Genomic DNA, 21,732 nt, shown 5'->3' on the forward strand with positions numbered 1-21,732 from the left:
TAACAAATAGAATAAACATTTTTACATTACACATATAGATAAGGAAATATAATAAAAATATTTCTTCTTTTACTAATTTAAGATGTCTAAATAACTTTATTTAAAGTTAACATATTTGGAACTAGAGTGAAATCAAATAATTAAATATTATAATTTTTTTGACAATTTCTTTTTTTATCATATATTTTTTATTAAAAAACATTTTTTGATATCGACGCATAGAAATAAACCGACATTTGATGCCGTGTACTTACTGTATGTTTCATAACACTGAATATGCATAGCCTAACAATGGTAGTCTTTTAACTCTGTTGTACTCTCAGTATGTCTTTGAATACAAATATAAACGAAGGAAATTGTAATTCACTGCCATTATATTCCCAGAGGTCTTTAAGAATGAAAATGTAAAAGTTTGTAATATTTTTTACCCTTAGTTGTTAAAAACTAAATTAGAAGACTATAAAACTTTAGAAGACTACTAAAAGATTTTGTTTAAAAAGACCAATGAAGCCGAGAATAGGAGTTGAATAATAAGCGACGCAATATTTTTCGATGCTATCGTTTTAATTAAAGATTTCTGTAATCACATTTTTTTAATCTTATCCAAAACTTTATTTGCTTTGTTTTTTATTTATCTTTGCTATCTTTGAGTATCACCTTAAAACCATTTTCTATATAACCAAGGTGATAGCGGTGCGTGTGAATTTAAAAATTTACAGAACTCAAATTTTCAGTGTCCTGATTTCGATTAAAAATATTTTAGGAAATTACTGCAATTCCTGTGTAGTTTTCACGTCCAGTTTTACCATTTACCATGAAAATCTTCTGAATCTATTGGGATTCTCTAAACTTATAATTCCTAGTAGTCAGTTACATACGGAAAACTCTAACCGTGAGAATTTTAATAGAAAAAGCGAACATTCTGTAATGTAAGGGCTTACAACTTTTTCCCTAAAACATAATAATATCTGAAACTTTTCATTTGTAAAAAGTGAATATTACAAAAGCAAAGCTTGTGATTTATTGTTTAACCGTGTTTGTTCGAAATATGGTCGAGTTATAAGTATTTCTTTTAACGTTATTTCGACACCCTCTCTCGTTTTTTACATCCGAATGCGCACAGGAAAATGATATTTGAAACTGGTAAATCCTTTAGAATCATTTATAATAATTTTTTTTGACTTATGGTTTCTAAATTTTGAATTACAATGCGAAAAACATTCGAAACTTTCAGCGACTTACGCTAATTTTTAATGTTGAAGAATTGTTTGTCACTAAGAAAAAAACTTTCAGACTATTAAAAAAATAAGAACTTTTTAAATTTATTAATTCGAAAAAAGTTTTGAAAAATTATCCTTATCTTATTAACACCGTTACTTATGTTAAATACTTTTGTACTTAATTACGTATAATATCTAATTTAATTTAAAAATCACAAAGGAAATTTTAAGTGTTTCCGGTTTTGTCATTCTAAGTTTATACGCCTAATGTTTTTTTTAAGTTATTAACCAGTATAATGACAATGATCAGAACTAAATCACAAAGAGCAGTTTTAAAGTATGTACATGTGTATTTATACGATAAAATAAAATGAAGGAGTCGTAAACTTACACAGCCAGAGTTATAGTCACTAATAGGGAGGTACTTTGGCTACTTTGCGCCTCCGTTATATATATATATATGTATAATGCTATTCATAATTGTTTGTTTATAAATGGATAAAAAAAGATTAGGCAAAATTTATTTTAGTCTTTACAACTAAATATAATATAAAATAATTTACTCATTTTTATTTCCTATGGTGTGTACTTGTTTAATGAGACGCAGATCTTACACATTTAACTTCTAGTGTAAGATTATTTAACATATTACAATCATTCGTCTGCAATATAGATTTAGATCTTGTCGTAAACCTTCTAAAAAACCACGTGTTTGTTGCTATGGATCAAATTCCTTCTTTTGAAATCCTAGAACGTCCAGGAAGTCGTAAGTCGTATCCTCTAGCAAAATCAACATGCGTTGTTCTTACGCAACGAGTTTAAGAGATCGTCATAAATTAATTTTAGAATAAACATAAATGCTTATAAACCAAAATAATATCTATTTAATAGAGTACGAAAATCATAGTCTAAGAAAATGAAGAAACAAAATGACTATCCAGAGTGACAAATTGGATAGGTCAAAGAAACGTTGTTAGCAACAATAGTTTTAATGCACACATTTTCGGAATTGGTAAATGTTCTGCTATATGTTCTTAAAGCCCAATTATGAATGATTTACAACTGTCATAAAATGAATTACAACTACAGAGGCGTTAACTGAGTCGCATCCTGATGGATTTATTATATAGACACAAGTAAATATGCGATAGCTATAAAATTATTTGAATGTATAACATTTTCAAGAGTATAGCGCTGAAAATAGTTTAACAAACCGATGAAAACGTGTTTTTTAACTATAACCAAGGTCATAGTTATTACTCATAGCTAATAAGTGAACACCGGCGAGCGGATTCGACGCGGTTTACAACGGGATTTAACAGCAACTTAGGGAAATGGACAAGAGGGTCGTGTGTAATAGCCGCAATGCTTTTATTGCTGTTACCGCACCGAATAAATGATATTAACAGCTATACATACAAGACATATAACAAGGGAAGTTCAATGGTTGGCTGAGGTTTGTGATAGTCTGTACAATACCAATGAAAGAGACCGGAGGCAGGATAGGAAAAAAAAAACAAACGCGTGTAAAAATAACAAAGAAAGACGCCTCGAGCCGACTGTGTAGATGATAGTCATTAGGACCACAATCTGGGAGGGCCCGAAGGGGGTTACAAGGGCATTTAACTTGAAATATGGTTGTAGCACGTGCTTTGTACGGGCGCCCCGTTCTCCATGTCAGGCAGCCGTTGTTCTTTTTAAAAATGTACACACCTTAACCTTATTTCCCCTCGTGCATGTTTAAGACAATAAAATTCAGGCAATCCGAAAACAAGCAGTCTGGCTCGTATGGTGTATACTCTATAAATTTACCCTGCGTGACTTCGGAATAACAAATAGACAGGTAAGACAATGTAATTCAAAAATGTGTATTTTCATCTATGAAGTATATTGTTGATATTTATTGCCCGAAAAACTTATGTTCTATTCAAGAGGCTTTAAAAAAAAAACGGCCAAATACGTAAGGAAAAAAAGGTTTGCCTTTAAATTTACTTTTGAATAAGATTTACCGTCAAAATTTCAAATACAAATGTCATCTGTTACGTCGCGCTGCTTACTCGGCCGTGAGTATTATACAAGGTATTCCCTAATGTAAAATCTCTTTCAATGTCGCAATAAAATAAACTTGTCTTTCGTAACTGTGATTCCGCTTGCACGTTAACATCTTCTCTCTAGGAGAACAATGTCTCGTTTTCATAACAAGTTCAGCGAGTATTTTTTAAGGATCGTTTAATAATACATTCGTGATACGGATAGTGGAATTAGTAGACATGATAAAAAATGTGCAAATCTTAAATTAGAAACGATTAGTTATAGGATCTTGGCTTACAATAGGGAAAACTTCACAAGCCGGCCAGAGCTTAATTACAACCTAAGACCACGTGAAACGGAATAATCGATAATAACGTAATAAGTGATTTAGTTGAGTGAATTAATTCATCAGTTACATTCGACGACTCCTTATTGTTTATAATAAGCAAATTTTTTGGTCACGTACAACTTTCCAAACTTTTTGTTAGATTTTCCTAAATAACAACCCGAGGAGTGATAAAATAGAAACTAAAAAGTTTAAAACTTCACAATGATTCGCAATCCCATAAAACTTGCAGAGCAAATTTGATATATTTATAAAGTTTTTTCTTTCAGAGTACAAATAATTCCACTACGCGTATTAAGCGACTAGAACAAAATAACATTAAAATATTGTATTTTTTTTTTTTAATATTATCATTTACAAGGTGTAAAATCTGCATGTATAACAGGCTGCAATCTAAGCCATCGCGGAAGTTTATTGTAATCAAAAAAAATAACTTTCAAGTAAATTTTAAGTAGCTCCGCGAATAAATTCAACTCAACTGTTTGTTTTAGTTTCTTATGAGTTAGTTTTGGCGAATATAATCAATTATATATAAAATACACCATATTTTGCTATAACAAAGAAAGACCGCTGTAATATAATAAATTTACAATATGAATTTGCGTTGTACAATTATTTGTCGACTCCGGTGGTTAATGAAATATTTTGGTGATCTAGACCGTAATGTTGTTATGCAAATATTAGTCACTTATAACTTATTCAACGACCGATGTTACGATTCCATATAATTTCTCTGGAATATCTCGGAATCGCAAAGAAGGCTTTTTGTTTATAATTCAATTGCTCTAAAACTGTCAACAAGTTTCAAACAGAAACTGTAAGGAGTCTCCGTATAGTATGCGTTATGCCTTCTTGATGCAAAGCAAAGCCGGTAATATGATTAATGTTTTCCGATGACGTGCGGCTAGCTAAAAAAATCTATCATAATAACGGGCGGCAAAGTTTCATACGCGTGCAGCATGTACCCTTAGTTAATTTATTAGAGCTGCAGCATTCATTAAGCGCGTCAACGTTTCCAATGAAATAACAAAACAAAAGACGAAAAAAATAGATCCAACGCTACCAGTGTCACACCACCAACAATTTATGAAACATAAATAAATTAAAGCACAACACGGTCTTATGGTACGTCACTTGAATATACGCGCTTTTCTATTGTTATTACTTAACATCCAAATAAATAAAATACTAGTATTTGTCTCGGCTTATTTATCCATTTGAAAATAAACAACAAATGATCGCCTTTTCGCAAAAGCCTAATGTTATTAGGACATGAATAAATGGTTTATATCTGTGTATATTTTGGTTTTAGCGATTGCGATTGCATTATTTAAAAAAATATCTCAATGAAAATATAGACTACTCTGTTATACGTAATAAACGATAACATTCATTTCTATTCGAGTAAAATAGATGCAATTCAAAATGATAATTGGGATAATCGAGTGTGAGGCGCAAATATGTTATTAATGATAATACAATAAATTGTAAATTTGTCGCTGCCCTTAGAATGTCATTGGTTCAAAAACCAAAAATGTTCACCGAAAGAATTCATAACTGAGCGTAATGGCCGAGAAAAGCTTTTGCAGTGGCCGCAAAAACGTTCGTTTAGACATTACCAATGGAGTCGCCATCAACTTGTAGATAGTGCACATTGTTTTCCTCTCCTTAATCCCAACTACTCGGAGTCGGCCACCCTTATCCTAGACTTCCACTGGACACGGTCGCGCCACATCGGCCGTGCTCATATCGCAACCTATGTGGACAGTGGACAATTTTCTAGAAATCGGTCGATGACTTGTCTCAACCCGTTGCGATACGAGCAACAAACGGACATTGGTCTTTCAAAATTGGCAAACGAATGAAAATTAAACGGGACAAGAGAAAAAAAAATGCCTGTTACCATCCGAAGCTACGAAACAATCCGACTGCGGCACGCGAACATGTGGCGGCGGCGAATGTGTCGCAGCACATTATTTATAGACACCAGGTTACGTTATAGGCGTTGGGTGGGCCATCCCGACCGTTTTGAACGCCGTCTCCGGCGACACACACGAAAAACGCATTACCATACGCATTGCTTGGCCGCAACCGAATGATTACAATAAATTATAAATTATTGTTGAATTTCCGCTTTTGCAGCCCAGTGACCGTGTACAAATTAGACCGCAAACAACGTCGTGTCACAATTACTGTGACAATACTCCGGCAACCCTCGTGGGTCAACAACACAATGGCTGGACGTTGATGATATTGTTGCCTACCTTCGGATATTGTTGTTGTTGTTGTTGTTGCAAGTCGTCGGTATTAAGTACGTTGTTTTTCTTCGGCGAGCCATGTTGGCGCTCACAGGCGACACGAGCGCAAATTGTTAATGGAAACTGTTATTGCCGAGCACAGCAGTGTGTATGACAAAGGCGTTTCGGACGAACGCGGCCAATATAAAATAAATATTGAAGCGAATTCGTGCCATGTAAAATACATACACAAATAAAATACCGTGTACAAGTCGGCGTAACGAACTCACTACTGCAGACGTAGTACACAATACAAACTGTCCGTTTGTTAGATGGTTCGCATAACAGAGTTATTTACTCAAAACGGAGATGAATAGTTATTATCGCGATTAATAACAAGTATCCGCACAGTGTAATAATTATAATTAATCGCGAGACTTTGTTGGAACGTCGGTTCTGTTGGAATAACACAATTAGGCGATACGAACCGAGACACTTTTCGCGTTTCAGCTCTAATTATACACTAGCAGCATTATAAAACAGCAGATGTCACTAGAACACTAACGTGAGACTCGATGTCGGATCCATTTTGAGAGGTCATTATATTCGCATTAAAAAGAACTAGCCTAGTGCACTAGAGTGAAATATCATCTACGTAATATACATCCACTTAATGTTATGTCAGTCCTTTTTTGCAGTGTCCCCTTTGAAGTAAATGTTTTAAAGTGTTTAGTACCTATTACACAAGCTTTTTGTTCGTTAAATTAAACGAATTCTACCTAAGCCACAAGGTTTTCCGTTGTGTGGGATCGTTGCTTTGTAATAACGCTGGACTATCTTCCATCGCCAAAACGATGATCGCTTTATGTTTAATGTAATTAGATTGTGTAAAACTATCAAAAGCAATCTATTCTAGAAGAACTATTTATTCATATTATACAGAAATTAATTACGTTATGGCCGACCACCTCAAGTAGTTGGGATAAAGGCGAGAACAAAGAACAAAGATATGATGAGACATAAGTATGAATAAGAAATTTTCTACATGAATATAACTCACAAAATCATTTTATTATTAAATGAATCCTTTATATTTGAAACATTTCGGTACAGTATCATATTGTTTGTAAAATTTAACTGAATAGCAATTCATTTAAAATAACTTGTGCATTTCCTCCTTAAGAAATGCACGTAAAGCTTCAACTGCACTCGACTTAATAGATATCGTCTTGGAAGTTCAGAAACTAGAATAAGTTTATTGAAACTCTCACATATTGTTGAATTTCATTGTTATGTATATATATATATTCGATTTTAACGCCAGACTGAGAGATTTATACTCCGAAAAAAATATCTGCATAAAATACAGCAATTCTATAAATAAAACGAGGTTAGATAAATTATTTTTAACAAATCTGTACATCGCATGAGGAATGAGTTGTTTTTTATTTATTTGAAAACCAGCTGGCTAATCATTTAGACGTAATAGTGCTCGAATTTGTTTATTAGCTAATTTGTCAATGTTCAGAATTAAAAAAATAACTTAATCCATTAGTCAGCCGATGTCCCTGCAACACGCCGAAAATGTGTAAAAGATGGCGTTATAAAATGTTACAGCACGTGCGTTTTAATTTTGTTGTCTCATAATTTGAAATTCCATTAAAGTGATTAGTTAGACATTCGAAACTTTCAACTAGACTTATTTCGTGTTTTACATGCACATTCGAAATAAATATTAATTTTGAAGACTGATTTTTGTCCATGGAAAACTGACGTATCTATATGTAATTTATTTTATCAATCAAATGCTTCGTTTTGAAAAATTACAAGTATATTTTTTCTAATATTTCACGTTATATCTGAAGCGTAGACATGCAATTTTTTTCCACCATATGCTATAATCAATAAACTGAATTGCTATCACCATTATTAAAATATTAATAGCATTTGATCAATACATGGCCTGGTTAATGCATTTACCTGGCTGGGGACGGAGTGATTACGATACCTATTAATATTGCGGTGTAATCGATGGCCTTATGTTTCGAGTGACCATTATAAAAATGAATATACCTAATGCCCAGTAATAGATAGCAAAAAAATATACATTATAATCACAAAATCGTTATGAAAATGTTTAATAGGACGAATATAATATAAATTTATTATTAATTAAAAAGGTTCATAATTGTAAAGAATACAGGGATTTTGTCCACGTGCATAGCTGTTTTTAACCAGTCTATTTAATTGTATGTAAGGACAGAAGCAACTAATAGGGAAGCCGATTCAAAAATATCTGTTATATTTTTTATTAGTTTAACATGTTTTTATTGTACCGAATTAAATCTTAAGATTCACTTGACGGATAAATGTTTTTCGTATTCTAGAGAATACAAAAAAATTTCAAGAATGTAAATGTATTGCATTTTATAAACATTTTAACAAATATTTGAGTTATTTAGTTAACATTTTTGTTAGTGTTGCGATTATTTTATCTAAAAGTTCTAAACAAATTGTTTGCTAATGAAAAATAAACGAACTATTATTTTTTATGAACATATCAATTATCTACGAAAAGTATTTGTAAAATTGTCGTCAAAGAATACTTTAATAAATTAACAACAATTTAAATACTATGCTTACCATTATTATGAAATTTATTCAAAATTTATCAACTTTTTACAAAATAAAATTCAAATAACTTTTATACATTTACAGGTAACTGAAGTGCTCTTAATTGTAAAACAATTGTTGTTACAAGTAACATATGTTTAATGCGTTTACCTAGCTGGGAACTTATTATAATGATTATAATAGTTCTACAAATTGTTATCTACCCTAAGTAAGTGATATAATTTTTAACAAGTTCTAAAAATACTATTTCAAGTTGTTGACTTATTTCCTAAAACTATTGAATATAATTAATTAACACAATAACTACAAATAAAAATAGAACATATCTCATGACTTTTTTAAATAGAACAAGTATATGTTTAATTGAAACTCTAATGGTAAACGAGTTTTTACTGTTTTTTCTTGGTTTTTTTGTTTTTAACAAAAATCTCATACGTGTACCCGTCCCAAAATGAATGTACCGTAAATACATATTGACCACAGGAAATATATGTCATAAATGGATTGTTGACTCCGTTTCTATTTTAATGACAAGCAATAAATACGAATTAGTTTGTGAAAAAAAACGTTTTTAGCTTGATGGCTTGGTCTAGGTTTTTACGGGTTTCTTTCTTTTACTTCTCCGTTTATATTGTATTTAATTGAACTCGATTTGATTGGTAAGCCGCCTCAAACGAATAGCTCTGGACCAAATGAGTGTTTTATTTTTCATTGCAACCCGAACTTAATTGAAATTCTACGTATCTCATCCATTATATTAGAAACAAATAAAATTTTATAGTAACTGTTGGAAATCACTAAACTCTGAAGTAATCGTATACGGTAAGTTTGACGACCATGTGGAATTGTTGAAAAAGTCGATTTATGACGGCTGTAAACAAAAGTGAAACGTATTGGTTATTTTCTTCGGTTTAAAGAAATCTGTCGTTAAAAATACAAAAAAATACATTAAAAAATTTAACTCCTACAAAAACGCATAAAATTAATCGAAAAACTAAAATCAACTGACTTTATCATCTAATCTATAAAATATCCTTAACATATTAAGCCTTTCTTGTAATTGCGTTTGCATATTCTACCACCTCACGTTTTTTAATTAAAGATGTTGACAACATTTAAAAATGTAATATTGAATGAAATCTCACTTGATTATTAAACAAATTGTGTTACAAAACATGTTTAACTCTGTATCTTAAAAGAAAAAAAAATTAATGGACACTGTGTACATTAATATTTTTTACAGAAATACTTTTTTAGAACAATTAGTAAGAAAAAAATCTTTACTCAAAACATTAGTGATAACATATATAGATAATTATTATATAGAATTACTTAAATTTCACTTTTATTTGTTATATTACAAATATCCATAAATTTATTGATACTCTTACATAAAGGTTTTTACACAGATTATACAATGACTATATAAAAACTTTAACAAAGGATAATAAATAATCAATTAAAAATTTCTGGCGACTTTAATTCGCTAGGGATAAAGTAGACAACCTTTATTTTGCCAACATAGCGAATACTCTGCTATATGTATAAACGTAAATGTTATCAGAACTAATTAGAATTACTTTAATGAAAAAAATATGTAAGTCTAATTATCTTGTTCAGTAAACAAATATAAAAAGTACTTCTTCTTTCGTTTGCCGCTATTCATTAAATCGAATATTAATCAGTACAAAGCGATTAAATTTTATTTTATCGCAGATTATTTTTAAATATATATTTTGATAGTCGTTTACAAGTAAATTTTGATTGATAATATCATTGTTCATCTCGATGTTTGTAGATTCCTTATTTTTAATTCCACCAAACTAAAGCAGTGATTTAAGAGTGCAATCAGCTCAAATTCTATAACAATGTTTGCAAGTGTTAATCGAATTTCCAAACCACCGAAGTATAATCATATATACTTAGAATTAGAGATAATTGTTTTTCTGATTACTATTTTTTTAATAAAAAAAAAACGAGCTATAGATAATATATTAATATACATGTATATTGCGACATAAATAAATATTTTTTCTATTTTCCATCACTTTTTATTAAGATATATTACATCTCTTAGAAACAAACAACTTTTTTATACTATTGAACAATCTTTAAAGTGATTTACAAGCGATAATTCAAAGAAGACTCTTTTCAAACACCTTTTAATATTCAAAATATATTATTGTTAGGGAAATAAAAATTAACTTTTGAATATATCAGCTGTACAAGGTGATTGTTTAACACTAACCACTCGATATCTCTTAGAATAATAATTATGTTAAGAAAATTATTTTAGGTATTTTTTAGTTTTATATATCTATCAATATTTAATTTAAAAATGATTTTTTTCTCGTGATACATACTATTAGGTAATGTGATTTCATTAACCTTAATGTAATTTTAAAACTAGTTGATAAAAAATATATAATTTATGGTACAAGTATCTCCCAATTTAATAATAATAAGATTTAAAAACGAAAATATTTATTTGAACTATACAACCTTTAAATGATTACAACGGCTAATCTAAAATAGCAAATAGAAAATTTCCAAATTAGATTAACTCATTTAATGGCAATAAAAAATGAAAAAAAATAAATTTCAAAATTAATAATAATAATAATCATAATGAATGGATTTTTGTCTCCTGAATAAAAGTCAAAATTTGGAATTGGACCTTTTTTCCAAATAGCGATCTCATTATTTCAAAATGGACACATTGAAACATTTGTTAAATCAATAGAAATCAACTGTACATTATTCTTTTTTCGTTTGTCATGACGTGTTAATTATTATAGTTGCTTGATAGTTTACTTAAAACCTATACAAATGATACGATTACAGTGTTTACGATTACAAAACAGTACAATTGAAAATTAACTAATTGTATTATTATATTTATCTTTAGTACACGTTGCCCGGAAGGTATTAATCATATTATTTGAAAAACAAATTCGCTGAAGCACGTTTGCTTAATTTGATTAAAAACAAAATACGCTCTAGAGTTTGTTGTTTGGTACGATGAAGTTTTGTTGGCATGTGATTCAAATTGCAATTGTGTAACAAATGCAAGTATTATGTTTTCAAAAAAATAACTTTAAAAACATACAGAAATGATAATTTTTAATTAACATATTTATGATAAAAGTGTGCCTAGCAAAAATTTTGGTTTTGGAAATAATTATTCCCCATGTATTGCCCCAACTGAACAAAAAAATGGATTTAGAGTTATAATTAATTTCGCCGTATACAAATAGTACAATGGGCTAAAATGGATTCGCTACTACATCGGCAAGGCGGTTAAATGTAAAGACTGCTGATGACGGAGGAGACCGGCGGTCGGGAGCCGTTTTAATCTGACACAGCAGACAGACTGATGGCTGCAGGAAAAGTAAAACTAATAGCTGACTATCAAGTGCTACAAAAGGATTTAGAGGATTTCACTTATTGCAGCAGCTATCACCGCACGTCTTATTCACTTTAATTCATCCAACTCCATTCTCCGTCCACACTACACCTACCTATGAACTGAAATCCCAAGATCTGAGCATGTTACATTTTATTTGATTTTCTTTAATGTGTGCCCATGTACAAGTTAATGAAATCAATGTAAACAGTGCAAAAACGATAAACTCTTAATCCATCAACTGCATCTGCTACTTTACTAGTTTGACAACATTTAAGTACTTACGAGCCAATAGCTGATGAGAAACGAGTCAAAATAAGATAATAAAATGATTTTTTTTTCCTTTAAAAATTTTTTAAAAACAATGTAAAATCAAAAGAATAGAGAATTCTAACTTATTTGTAGTACTAAAAATAATTGGATTAGTATAGCGTAATAGATATTATCTACTTGGAAAATGAAATATAACTGTCGTTATAAGATATTATTGTAAATAAATAACTGTTTTTAAATAGTATTCAATAATAAATTTAAAATTCAACAAAAAATATTTAGAATTTCTTTTTTAAATTATTCTTTTCAAGTTGAAAATATACTTTAAAGTAAAAAATTACAGCTCATAAAGTCTCTACTAATCATATATTTATTGTTTTCAAGTATTATAAATAGAAAAAATCGAATTTCTATAAAATCAAAAAACGACAGACGATATTCTCAATGCGTTTACTAATTTATTTGGTAATAATGTACGTTAAACAAATTTCACATTCATACTATTAATACTGTTACTATTGTTGTACTTTTTAATGTATAGCAATGATTAAGATTTATTGTTATACTGTATATTAACTTGTAAACCGCCTTGTATAGATATTTTTTTTTGTTACGACCAAACGGCTGATAACTTCTTAAAGAGATAAATTATCCACTGATTTCGTAGTCCCAAGAGTGACATCAACTTCTGTATTCTTTCACTAAAATTATTCCAAATCGATCCAACGATTACATTTTTAGACTTTTAAGAACATCAAACGGGATTTGGTTAAAATTGTACGTTTTTTTACGTACCTATTTATTTATATTATTATGTCATACATTTTTCCATCATAAAAACGTTTATCATTTCAAATAAAACAGCTAAGTACATTTTAATGTTCTCTTTTCTCTGGCAAAACCATTGTAATAATTCTTACTTTTCATCTCACAAGAGTTATGGATAGATTTCAAAAATTATAAATATTATAAATGCAAATTGCCAAAGACATACTTAAGCAAATAACTGCTAAGTAATTATAAATTTATCGTCTTCATTTTCCACGTCGCATATCTGGTGTACGTACTTTTCATAATCACTAAAATCTTTTAACGTTTTAAGAAATTAATTTCAAAATTAACTTCAAAATAGTGTATGTTAACCATGAGAAAGTTCCAACACCAACTTCCCTACCTTGTAATAAATTCTTTACGCAAATCAGGTTAATGCTGCAGGACACAACCCTAAAAATAAAATTCCCTAGAAACTTAAAGTATTCATAGCAACAATTTCACTAATTTTATTATTTTTCAATGAAAGGCACTAACGCCAATAACATTAAAACGTTCAACTCAAAAACACTAATTATTAAGATGTAATTATAATGTTGAAACCATAAACGGATTTAATAATCGCCTAACAATACATATACGTTAATATTAATTATTTTTTGTTCGTTATTAATAGCAGCAGTTATTGGCCTGACTAAACACATACCAACTCCAAGTGATTTTTTACTTTAAAACGTTTGATGAAAACTTTTTTTAATCGCATGTACGGTCCACAAAGTATTTTTATGAATGGGATTTACTGAGCTATCACATGCACGAAATTCAAACGAAATAACTTTGAGATAACTTAGAAACAATAATAATTGACATGAACACGGTCTTATAAATATTTAAGCAAAACTTGTAGAAAATAACTCGCGTAACGTTCCGAGACCATACAAATTTGCATGTTATATTTGTAAATCAATATAAATTTCTAATAAAAAAATTCAACCGAACTCAGACAAAATTCATATTTTTATATCGTTTGTGATTATTTATGAACTATCTGTCGCTTTATCACTTTTACCCATTTTATTTCAAGTTTCACGACGCAAAAGTATACGTAAAAAATACATAAAACTCGTATGAATATTTTTACTTAAAACTAAATGGTATGAAAATATCGACGAGAAATCTGTCTTGGCGTTAAAGTTAACCTGGGCACAGTAAGTATACGGTAAATATGTAGTGATTACACTAAAACTTGTAGCAAGTAGAATTCTAGTTTGAAAAGTCAAACTCGTACTTTATTTGATTTCTTAATTAAATAACACTCGCTATTTAACTAACTATTAACTATTTAATTACTTGTATTGTTCATGAAATGATACCTTCCCCAATATGATCTTAAAACGACTAGAGAAAACTATTGTAAATACTACCATAAATATTTGTGGTAAATTAAACTAAAATCTCGACTCTAACTTGATAGCACTTTAGGATACTGTTTAGATATTGCAATTAATTACCCTGATTATTACTAATAAATCTTTATATCGCTTGATAAAGTATACACAATTCAAACGAAAAACTTTCATAGTGATTTTTATGTTTTTGTTAATCGTGAGAGGTTAATTCCTCTCAAATCGAATTAATGCAATAAAATTTAATTATTATATTGCATTAATTCAACTCTAATCGGTTTATTATAATTCATACAATATGCAATTAAGCCACTTAATAGTTTGAATAGATATATTAGTTGTCTTTTGTCTACACGAATGATATGCAGGAAGTCATTTAATTTTATAGCTTATATTCAAATAGATATTCTCATTAATATACAATCAAAAAAATTCAAGCGTATACATTTAAAAAACGTGCGTAGACGGTATAAAATTTTCTTGTTAATTCTATTTACAATCTCATTGAAATATTGAAAATTTAAATTTCAAAAATTTTATTTGAAATAAAAAATAAGAAGAACTAATTGTAAACCTTGAAAATATAATACGATTTAACGCACTAATCTTCTCGCGTTTATGGTTGAAAATATTAAAAACTATTGAACTTTGGTTAAAAAAAAAAAACAACTTACCAATAAATTCCTTAGTTGTATTTATAAAACACTAGCACTGTAAGTATATATTAGAAAATAAAAACGAATATCATAAGAGTTTTCAGACGCGATTGAACGAAAGTCGCACGACGAACAAACGATGGGAAACGATGGGAAACGTTAGCGAGCAAAGCATGAGCGAAAACTGCCGGTACAGTCAGACGGAAGAGATACAGCGCCTTACCGGCAGATCGGTCTCACCCTGCAGTGGTGCCTCCCACGCCTGTGCCAACAATATCCCATTCATTAAGGACGAAGAAGCTTTGACGAAAAACCAATTGGCTTCGTTGTTTCAATAAGAGCCAATTTAGAATAATTAAAGACGCCTTCCATATTAACTGGGATTTAGTTGTACTGAAAGGGTTGCTTAAAAAAAATTATATTAAATTATTCGTACAAGATCTTTCGTCGGTCTACGGATTGGAATCCAAATATTCATGAACAAAAAACAAATTCAGAGTATCAGTTTGAGTTGTTTACATTTGAGTTCAAAACTTTTAAAAGTGATAAAGTCATATGACTTTATCACGCCCAAGCTTAAAAAATAATTAAAATGTATTCAATGTTGACTAGTTTGTAAAAAGTAATTTTTCAATACTTTTTTTGTTACATGAAATTACAATGATTATGTGCCCGTAGTAATAACTAAACAACTACATTACAATGTTATTTAAAGGTAACAACTGTTAAAATTATTTAAAAAATTATTTACCATATATCCGGCCAGTGTTTTGTATTGTAGTAAATTAACAAACCAAATAATACGTTTAATAATAATAACGTTGATTTCAATAATTGTAAATATTTCATCGTGATAGGTGTGACAGAAATTAATCATAAAGTTCCATGTAGCTAAAAATTATTAAAATTGGTCACCCTCGAGCCATAAAAAATTGTGTCTGGATTTATAAATAAACCGTAGTAAACTAATCTAAAAGATACTTATAAACTTAAAAAATTCATGTTTATAAAATAGGTATTTCATCATTTTTACGACCATCTCATCTTTAATCTCGATGACAATGACATATTTTAAATAAAAATATACCGAACACACTAAAGTTTTTATCGAATTGCTATTTCAATAAAGAAATAAATTAATTTTTAATTTCTATAATGATTGAATACATTTTATAAATTTTGTTTGTTCTGTTACTAAAGTTCATATGAATATTTTTTTAACAACAAAGATTTAATAAATAAAAACATCATTTATTACATAATAAATAAATATTATAGTTTTATTATCCATGCAAGTAAAATTTTACTGTTGAGAGTATTATTGATTGTATTTTATTATTTCTTCATAAACATACCTTTATATACTTATATTTAATAACATTATGCTTTTAAATATATCAATGAATGATAGAAATTTGTCTTAAATAATGAATATATTTAAACAAATTAGAAATTATTATTTTTATAGGAATTTGAAAAGTGTACGTTGTGCATTTCTCAGTAATAATTCCTATGAGACTATTTACTAGATTGTCTTTACCTAATAAAGATATGAGTAATTTTGTAATTTTTGATTTTTTCAGAAACGTTACAGTATTATTATGGCAGCAATACATTATATTGCATTTTGTCATGCGATATTACATAAAATATAACATTACACAGTGAAAAATTACAGTTAACAGTGTTCACTAGTAGATACAAGCACAAATTACTGCAAAAATAATAAGTTTTTGTTTTGATAAAATAAAGTTAAAAATACAATTTATAAGTGAGTATTTTTAATGAACATTAATGTTCATTAATAATAATTACGCATTTAAAATGAATATTGACAAGAAAAATGACGATATATTAAAAATAACTATTTTCGTATTCATTTAGTTGGCCATACACTAAAATAGCATCAATAAAATCTAATGGTTCCATTGTAAATAATTGTATCAATGACCCAGTTAGAAACTGTAATAATTCATAAAAAGCTTTTATTTGGGAACAACAGTTTTGAAATTTCTAAAAAGGACATATGTGATCTCAAACAGAAAACATTTCCTTTAGAGATTCAAAATGTATTTTATTTGCTAGCAAAATACATTTTGTCGCTTCTTTTATTTAAAATCATTTTTAAAACAGAGAATTAAATTGAATTTTTTCACACGGTCTGTATTTGATACAAAAGTGTTAAAGTTTAAATCTGTAATTCGAAGTAGTTTGGTAAATTTTTTTTTCCTCAATAAGCTAAATTTCTTGAAACCATTTCAATACAGACGATGCTCAGCCAAGTCAAGTAAATCTGCAGTCACGTCAGAAAAGGGTCTTTTTACAGAGGTAAAAGTTTAACATTCATTGTGTTCTGTATTTGTATAGTGGTGACAAGGTATACAGGGAACTATTTGCGATAAAGATTTAGCCGTTCCCCATGTGACACATACAACGAGATTGAGCGACATCAACGAGTAAACTCTAAACGCGTTCGACCGTCTTCTTGTTCTTCAAACTCCAATACCGTTGACAGTCCTGTCTCCTATTGGATTTACTATGATTTTTCACGGATTTCCTTAATTATGTATAGCAGGCTTTACTACGACAATCCCGTTGTGAAATGGGTATTAGAAATACAAAGACAGAGATAGAAAGACAATAGCAAAGCGCATCAAACATCAATTATTCGAAACGACTACACTCGCAGGGCCCATTGTGTATGCGTTCGTAAATCAAATTTTTAACCGTAAAAACAATAAGCCAGTCGACCCGAACGACTCTCTTTTCATGGCAAATGTAACGTAACGGGTGTGGACGTACTGTGATGTTTATCGAACTATACAATTGAGCTGCAATAATAATGTTATTTGTGTAATAATGTATAATATTTCGTTGATGCACTCCCGGGATTAATGAAATACCAAAAGCTTTTAGATTTCGAAATGTGTTATCATTCTTCGAAAATGTTTGACGAGTAAATAAATATACAGAAATTAAAAAAATAGTATATTCACTAGGAAATATGAATAAAGAATAAATACATTCATTACCTGAACAGAGAGGATTTTGTAATATTTGGAAGTACCAAGTCCGGGAGAAGCAATGATAATTATTATGTATTAGGTGTGGTTGATTTTATGACGTGGGAGTTACTCTGTCGAATTACACTATAATAACAATGGCTGTTAACTAAATGTGGAATGGCTGTGGTCATTTAGTGCAATTAGAGTAAAGGTACGGACCTATAACCATATGAAACGCGCGATGCAAAGCTACTAGGGCAATTTAATGCACGTCATGTATGTTAATAGGCCTGCTCACTCCTTATGGACCGAATCGGGTTTCGAAATGCAAATTGTAGTTTAATTTGTAATTAAATCGTACAGTTTAATTAATTTTTTGCTTTTGAATACCCTTACGTCTAGCCTATTTAGAATGAAAATCCTCTTACCCGATTGCAATCTTTTTATATCATTTCCGGAATCCAATTAGAATTCCAACATCAACGTCACGTGGAAACTTAATCAAATATAATCAATATTTGCAATATTTTACTATAAAATGTCTTTTGGATAACTTAGATAAATGGTCATATGTATTATACAATTTATTATACACTGTTTATTTATTTTGCATATATGATCCGTAATAACTGTAGTAGTAAAAAATCATAATTTTCATTTTACAGAAAAAAAAAATCAATTGAAAAAATAGGTCGTGTCTATACGCAAAATTAATAGATTTATGTATTAAACGCACATGCTCCAAATCGTTGTTAAATGTTATAAAATTTTTAAAAGTGTATTTTTTTTTTAACGCGTGCCGCTTTTTTAACTATAAATAACTTTTAACAATTAATGTTATTAAAGCAACTTTATGAGCTGATCAGGTGCGTATCCAATGTCCATTTACGGTGGTAGAATAAAACAAGATAAATTTAAAGGTAAAAAATTTAATTTTACAACACATTATACTATACGGCTCAAAAAAGCTATTGTTTCCTCTAGGTATTGATGAAATATACACAAATCCATTAAATTTATTGTCATTAAAATACTATTTTCATTTTCAAAATACTGAAACATAATTGTTTCTTGGGTTCAAAGTAAAACGTAATCTATTAAAAAACCTAGTATATCAATGACACATACTATAATAAACTACACTTATTATGTAGCTAAACTCTATAGAGTCTAAAGTGAGCTTTTTTTCAATTCAACTTTCATCTTTGCGGTCATTTTTAATCCGTCACATCTTGTTAAATATTCATCTTGAACTCATCAAAGACTTCGAAATTCCGTGGTTATTGTTATTTGTTGTGCGATTTGTGCTACTGTTTGATTACTATTTGATTACGATTGAATACAAACTCGTCGTCGATGCCATTACCTTATGAATCAAATCGTCCGCCTTTGCATAGTATTTCACTTGTTTTGTTCAAATTATTATAGCAATAACGCAATGTTGATGATGATAATAATGTATTCTCGACAAACGAACTCCAACTGTGTAACGGTACTCTTTGTGAATTCGGACTAGATTCATTTGCATAAAATACAACTATAGAAGTATACTCGAGGGACAACTTTAATGTACCCGGACTTATCGACCCACCATACTAAGAATGATTTTTTATTTCATTTTTTACAATTCAGGTCAAAAAAAAAATAACAATAACTAACAAACTCGAGAGACAAATATTTTCTACCAATTTCTGTACACGTGATTGATAAAACAAAATTCTACACAACAGTTTTTTAATAAGTACAGCCGTAATTTTAACATGAAATTTAGAGGGACTATTCGAGAATTTAAAATTAAACACTCAAATGAATCAAAATGATATTTTTCCATAATTAACCTATATCAACTAATATATATAAAATATTTTCAATGTAAAATTTGTATAGTATTAATGATATTGTAAGATGTACTTTTTTTAACAAGAAATACAAACTTTTTATTACCTTAAATAAAAAATTTAATTTTGCTCTCCTGAAATGTAAGATATTAGTTAATACGGTTAAGCGTAACAAAGCGACAATAGAATTCTTTAATAATAAACTTTTGTTATTATATGTAATTTGTAATTTCCACATTTTTTTTGGTATAATAATTTATATAGTTTTCCTGAAATTTTGAAGATTTCATTATAAAGATGGAAGTACTAAGCCCTTCTTAATTTGCGCCTATAGTAATCAGTATTTTATAAATTCAATTTTTTGTTTTTTAATGATTTCTATGCGTATTTAATTATTTTCAAGTGTAACAATTAAAATCTAAGTCACAAAAAATCAAAAAAGTGTTATAAATGTTATTTTGGAATTGAAAACATCGTAATAACAGCCATTATATTTTTTTTTTTGATATTACACCTTCAATTGCTTTTTTATTCATACTACAGTAAAAATAATGCTTATTGTACAACATTTTAATTTAGATGATACTCGACATTAATATATGTACATATATAGAGTCAGCACATCACTCTGTTATATAATTGAATATTACTCTACTATTATTGTCAAAAATAATTGGATGTTCACCTAATTATTCTAAAATCATATCCATTTCGTGAACTTGACGATGATATTTGAAATACAAGAGACTAGAACGGTATAATTATAAAAGTACTTGATTCAAAAGTACTCCTTATATTTATTTTACTTTTAATATTTTGTGTTCATTAAATGAAGTTCCTATCTAAAACAAAGTGTTTGTAAGTATAACAGAAAATAAAATTATTACATAGCTCGATTATACATATTTTGGGGATAAAAATGTAATCATTCAAAATATACAAAATAATTACTTGTATTCTTTTAAAATTATAAATTTTTATTTCAGTCATTTTGTTTAAAAAAATTATATACTTTTCACCATGAAGACAAGTCCAGAGGTCAAATTTTTTTTTTTCAAATTAAAGTATATTACATTAGCTTTAATTTAAGATATATATAAAAGTGTCAGACCTTCCGGAACATTTTCAAAAGTTAAGTTGAAAAAGTTAATTTTTTGTGAAAAAGTTGTCATTTTAAATCCCCCCCTGTGGGCAGGTTAAGTGTCAGATTTACAAAAAAAATATACCAACTGATAAGTAAAGACATCAAGCATCTATATAAAAAAAAATTATATTGATATGTTCATTTTTGAAAAAGTTAGAGCATTATTAAATTAAAAATAAAAAAAAAAATTATTTTACAAAAATCGTAATTTTGTATTAACTTTGATGTCAACTTTCACCACAAAGACAAGTCCAGAGGTCAAATTTTTTTTTTTCAAATTAAAGTATATTACATAAGCTTTAATTTAAGATATATATAAAAGTGTCAGACCTTCCGGAACATTTTCAAAAGTTAAGTTGAAAAAGTTCTACTTTCTATATGCATTTTAATTTTTTGTGAAAAAGTTGTCCTTTTAAATCCCCCCCTGTGGGCAGATAAAAGGTCAAATTTACAAAAAAAAAATATCAAATGATAGGTAAAAACATCAAGCATCTATATAAAAAAAAATTATATTGATACGCTCATTTTTGAAAAAGTTACGGCATATTTTAGTAAAAAAAATTGAAAAAATTTCGAAAATTAGCGATTTTTAAATTTGTAATTTTTTTGGAGGTTTCTCCCATTTACGGGGAACGAGGGAAATTTTTTCAATTTTGAAGGGTAATGTCTTCGACTAGATACAATTTGTGATCTTTTGACGTATCGTTGAAAGAAATCCGTTCAGTGAGAGCTGAGAAAAAGTGGTAACAGACACAAAAAAAAAAA

The 21,732-nt window shown here is 28.9% G+C and overlaps 1 protein-coding gene across 1 annotated transcript in view; it reads right to left on the minus strand.

The window, feature by feature from the left end:
• Window positions 1–15,223, minus strand: part of LOC126904957 (chaoptin-like) — a 200,470-nt gene extending 185,247 nt beyond the window's left edge. The window contains exon 1 of the mRNA XM_050684362.1: window positions 14,999–15,223. The gene's annotated coding sequence lies outside the window, so the exon portion shown is untranslated. The remainder of the gene's footprint in view (window positions 1–14,998) is intronic.
• Between the last annotated feature and the right edge of the window lie 6,509 nt (window positions 15,224–21,732).

The sequence above is a fragment of the Daktulosphaira vitifoliae genome, unplaced genomic scaffold (assembly GCF_025091365.1).
Source record: "Daktulosphaira vitifoliae isolate Bord-2020 unplaced genomic scaffold, ASM2509136v1 Scaffold_4, whole genome shotgun sequence".
NCBI classification, from domain to species: Eukaryota; Metazoa; Arthropoda; class Insecta; order Hemiptera; family Phylloxeridae; genus Daktulosphaira; species Daktulosphaira vitifoliae.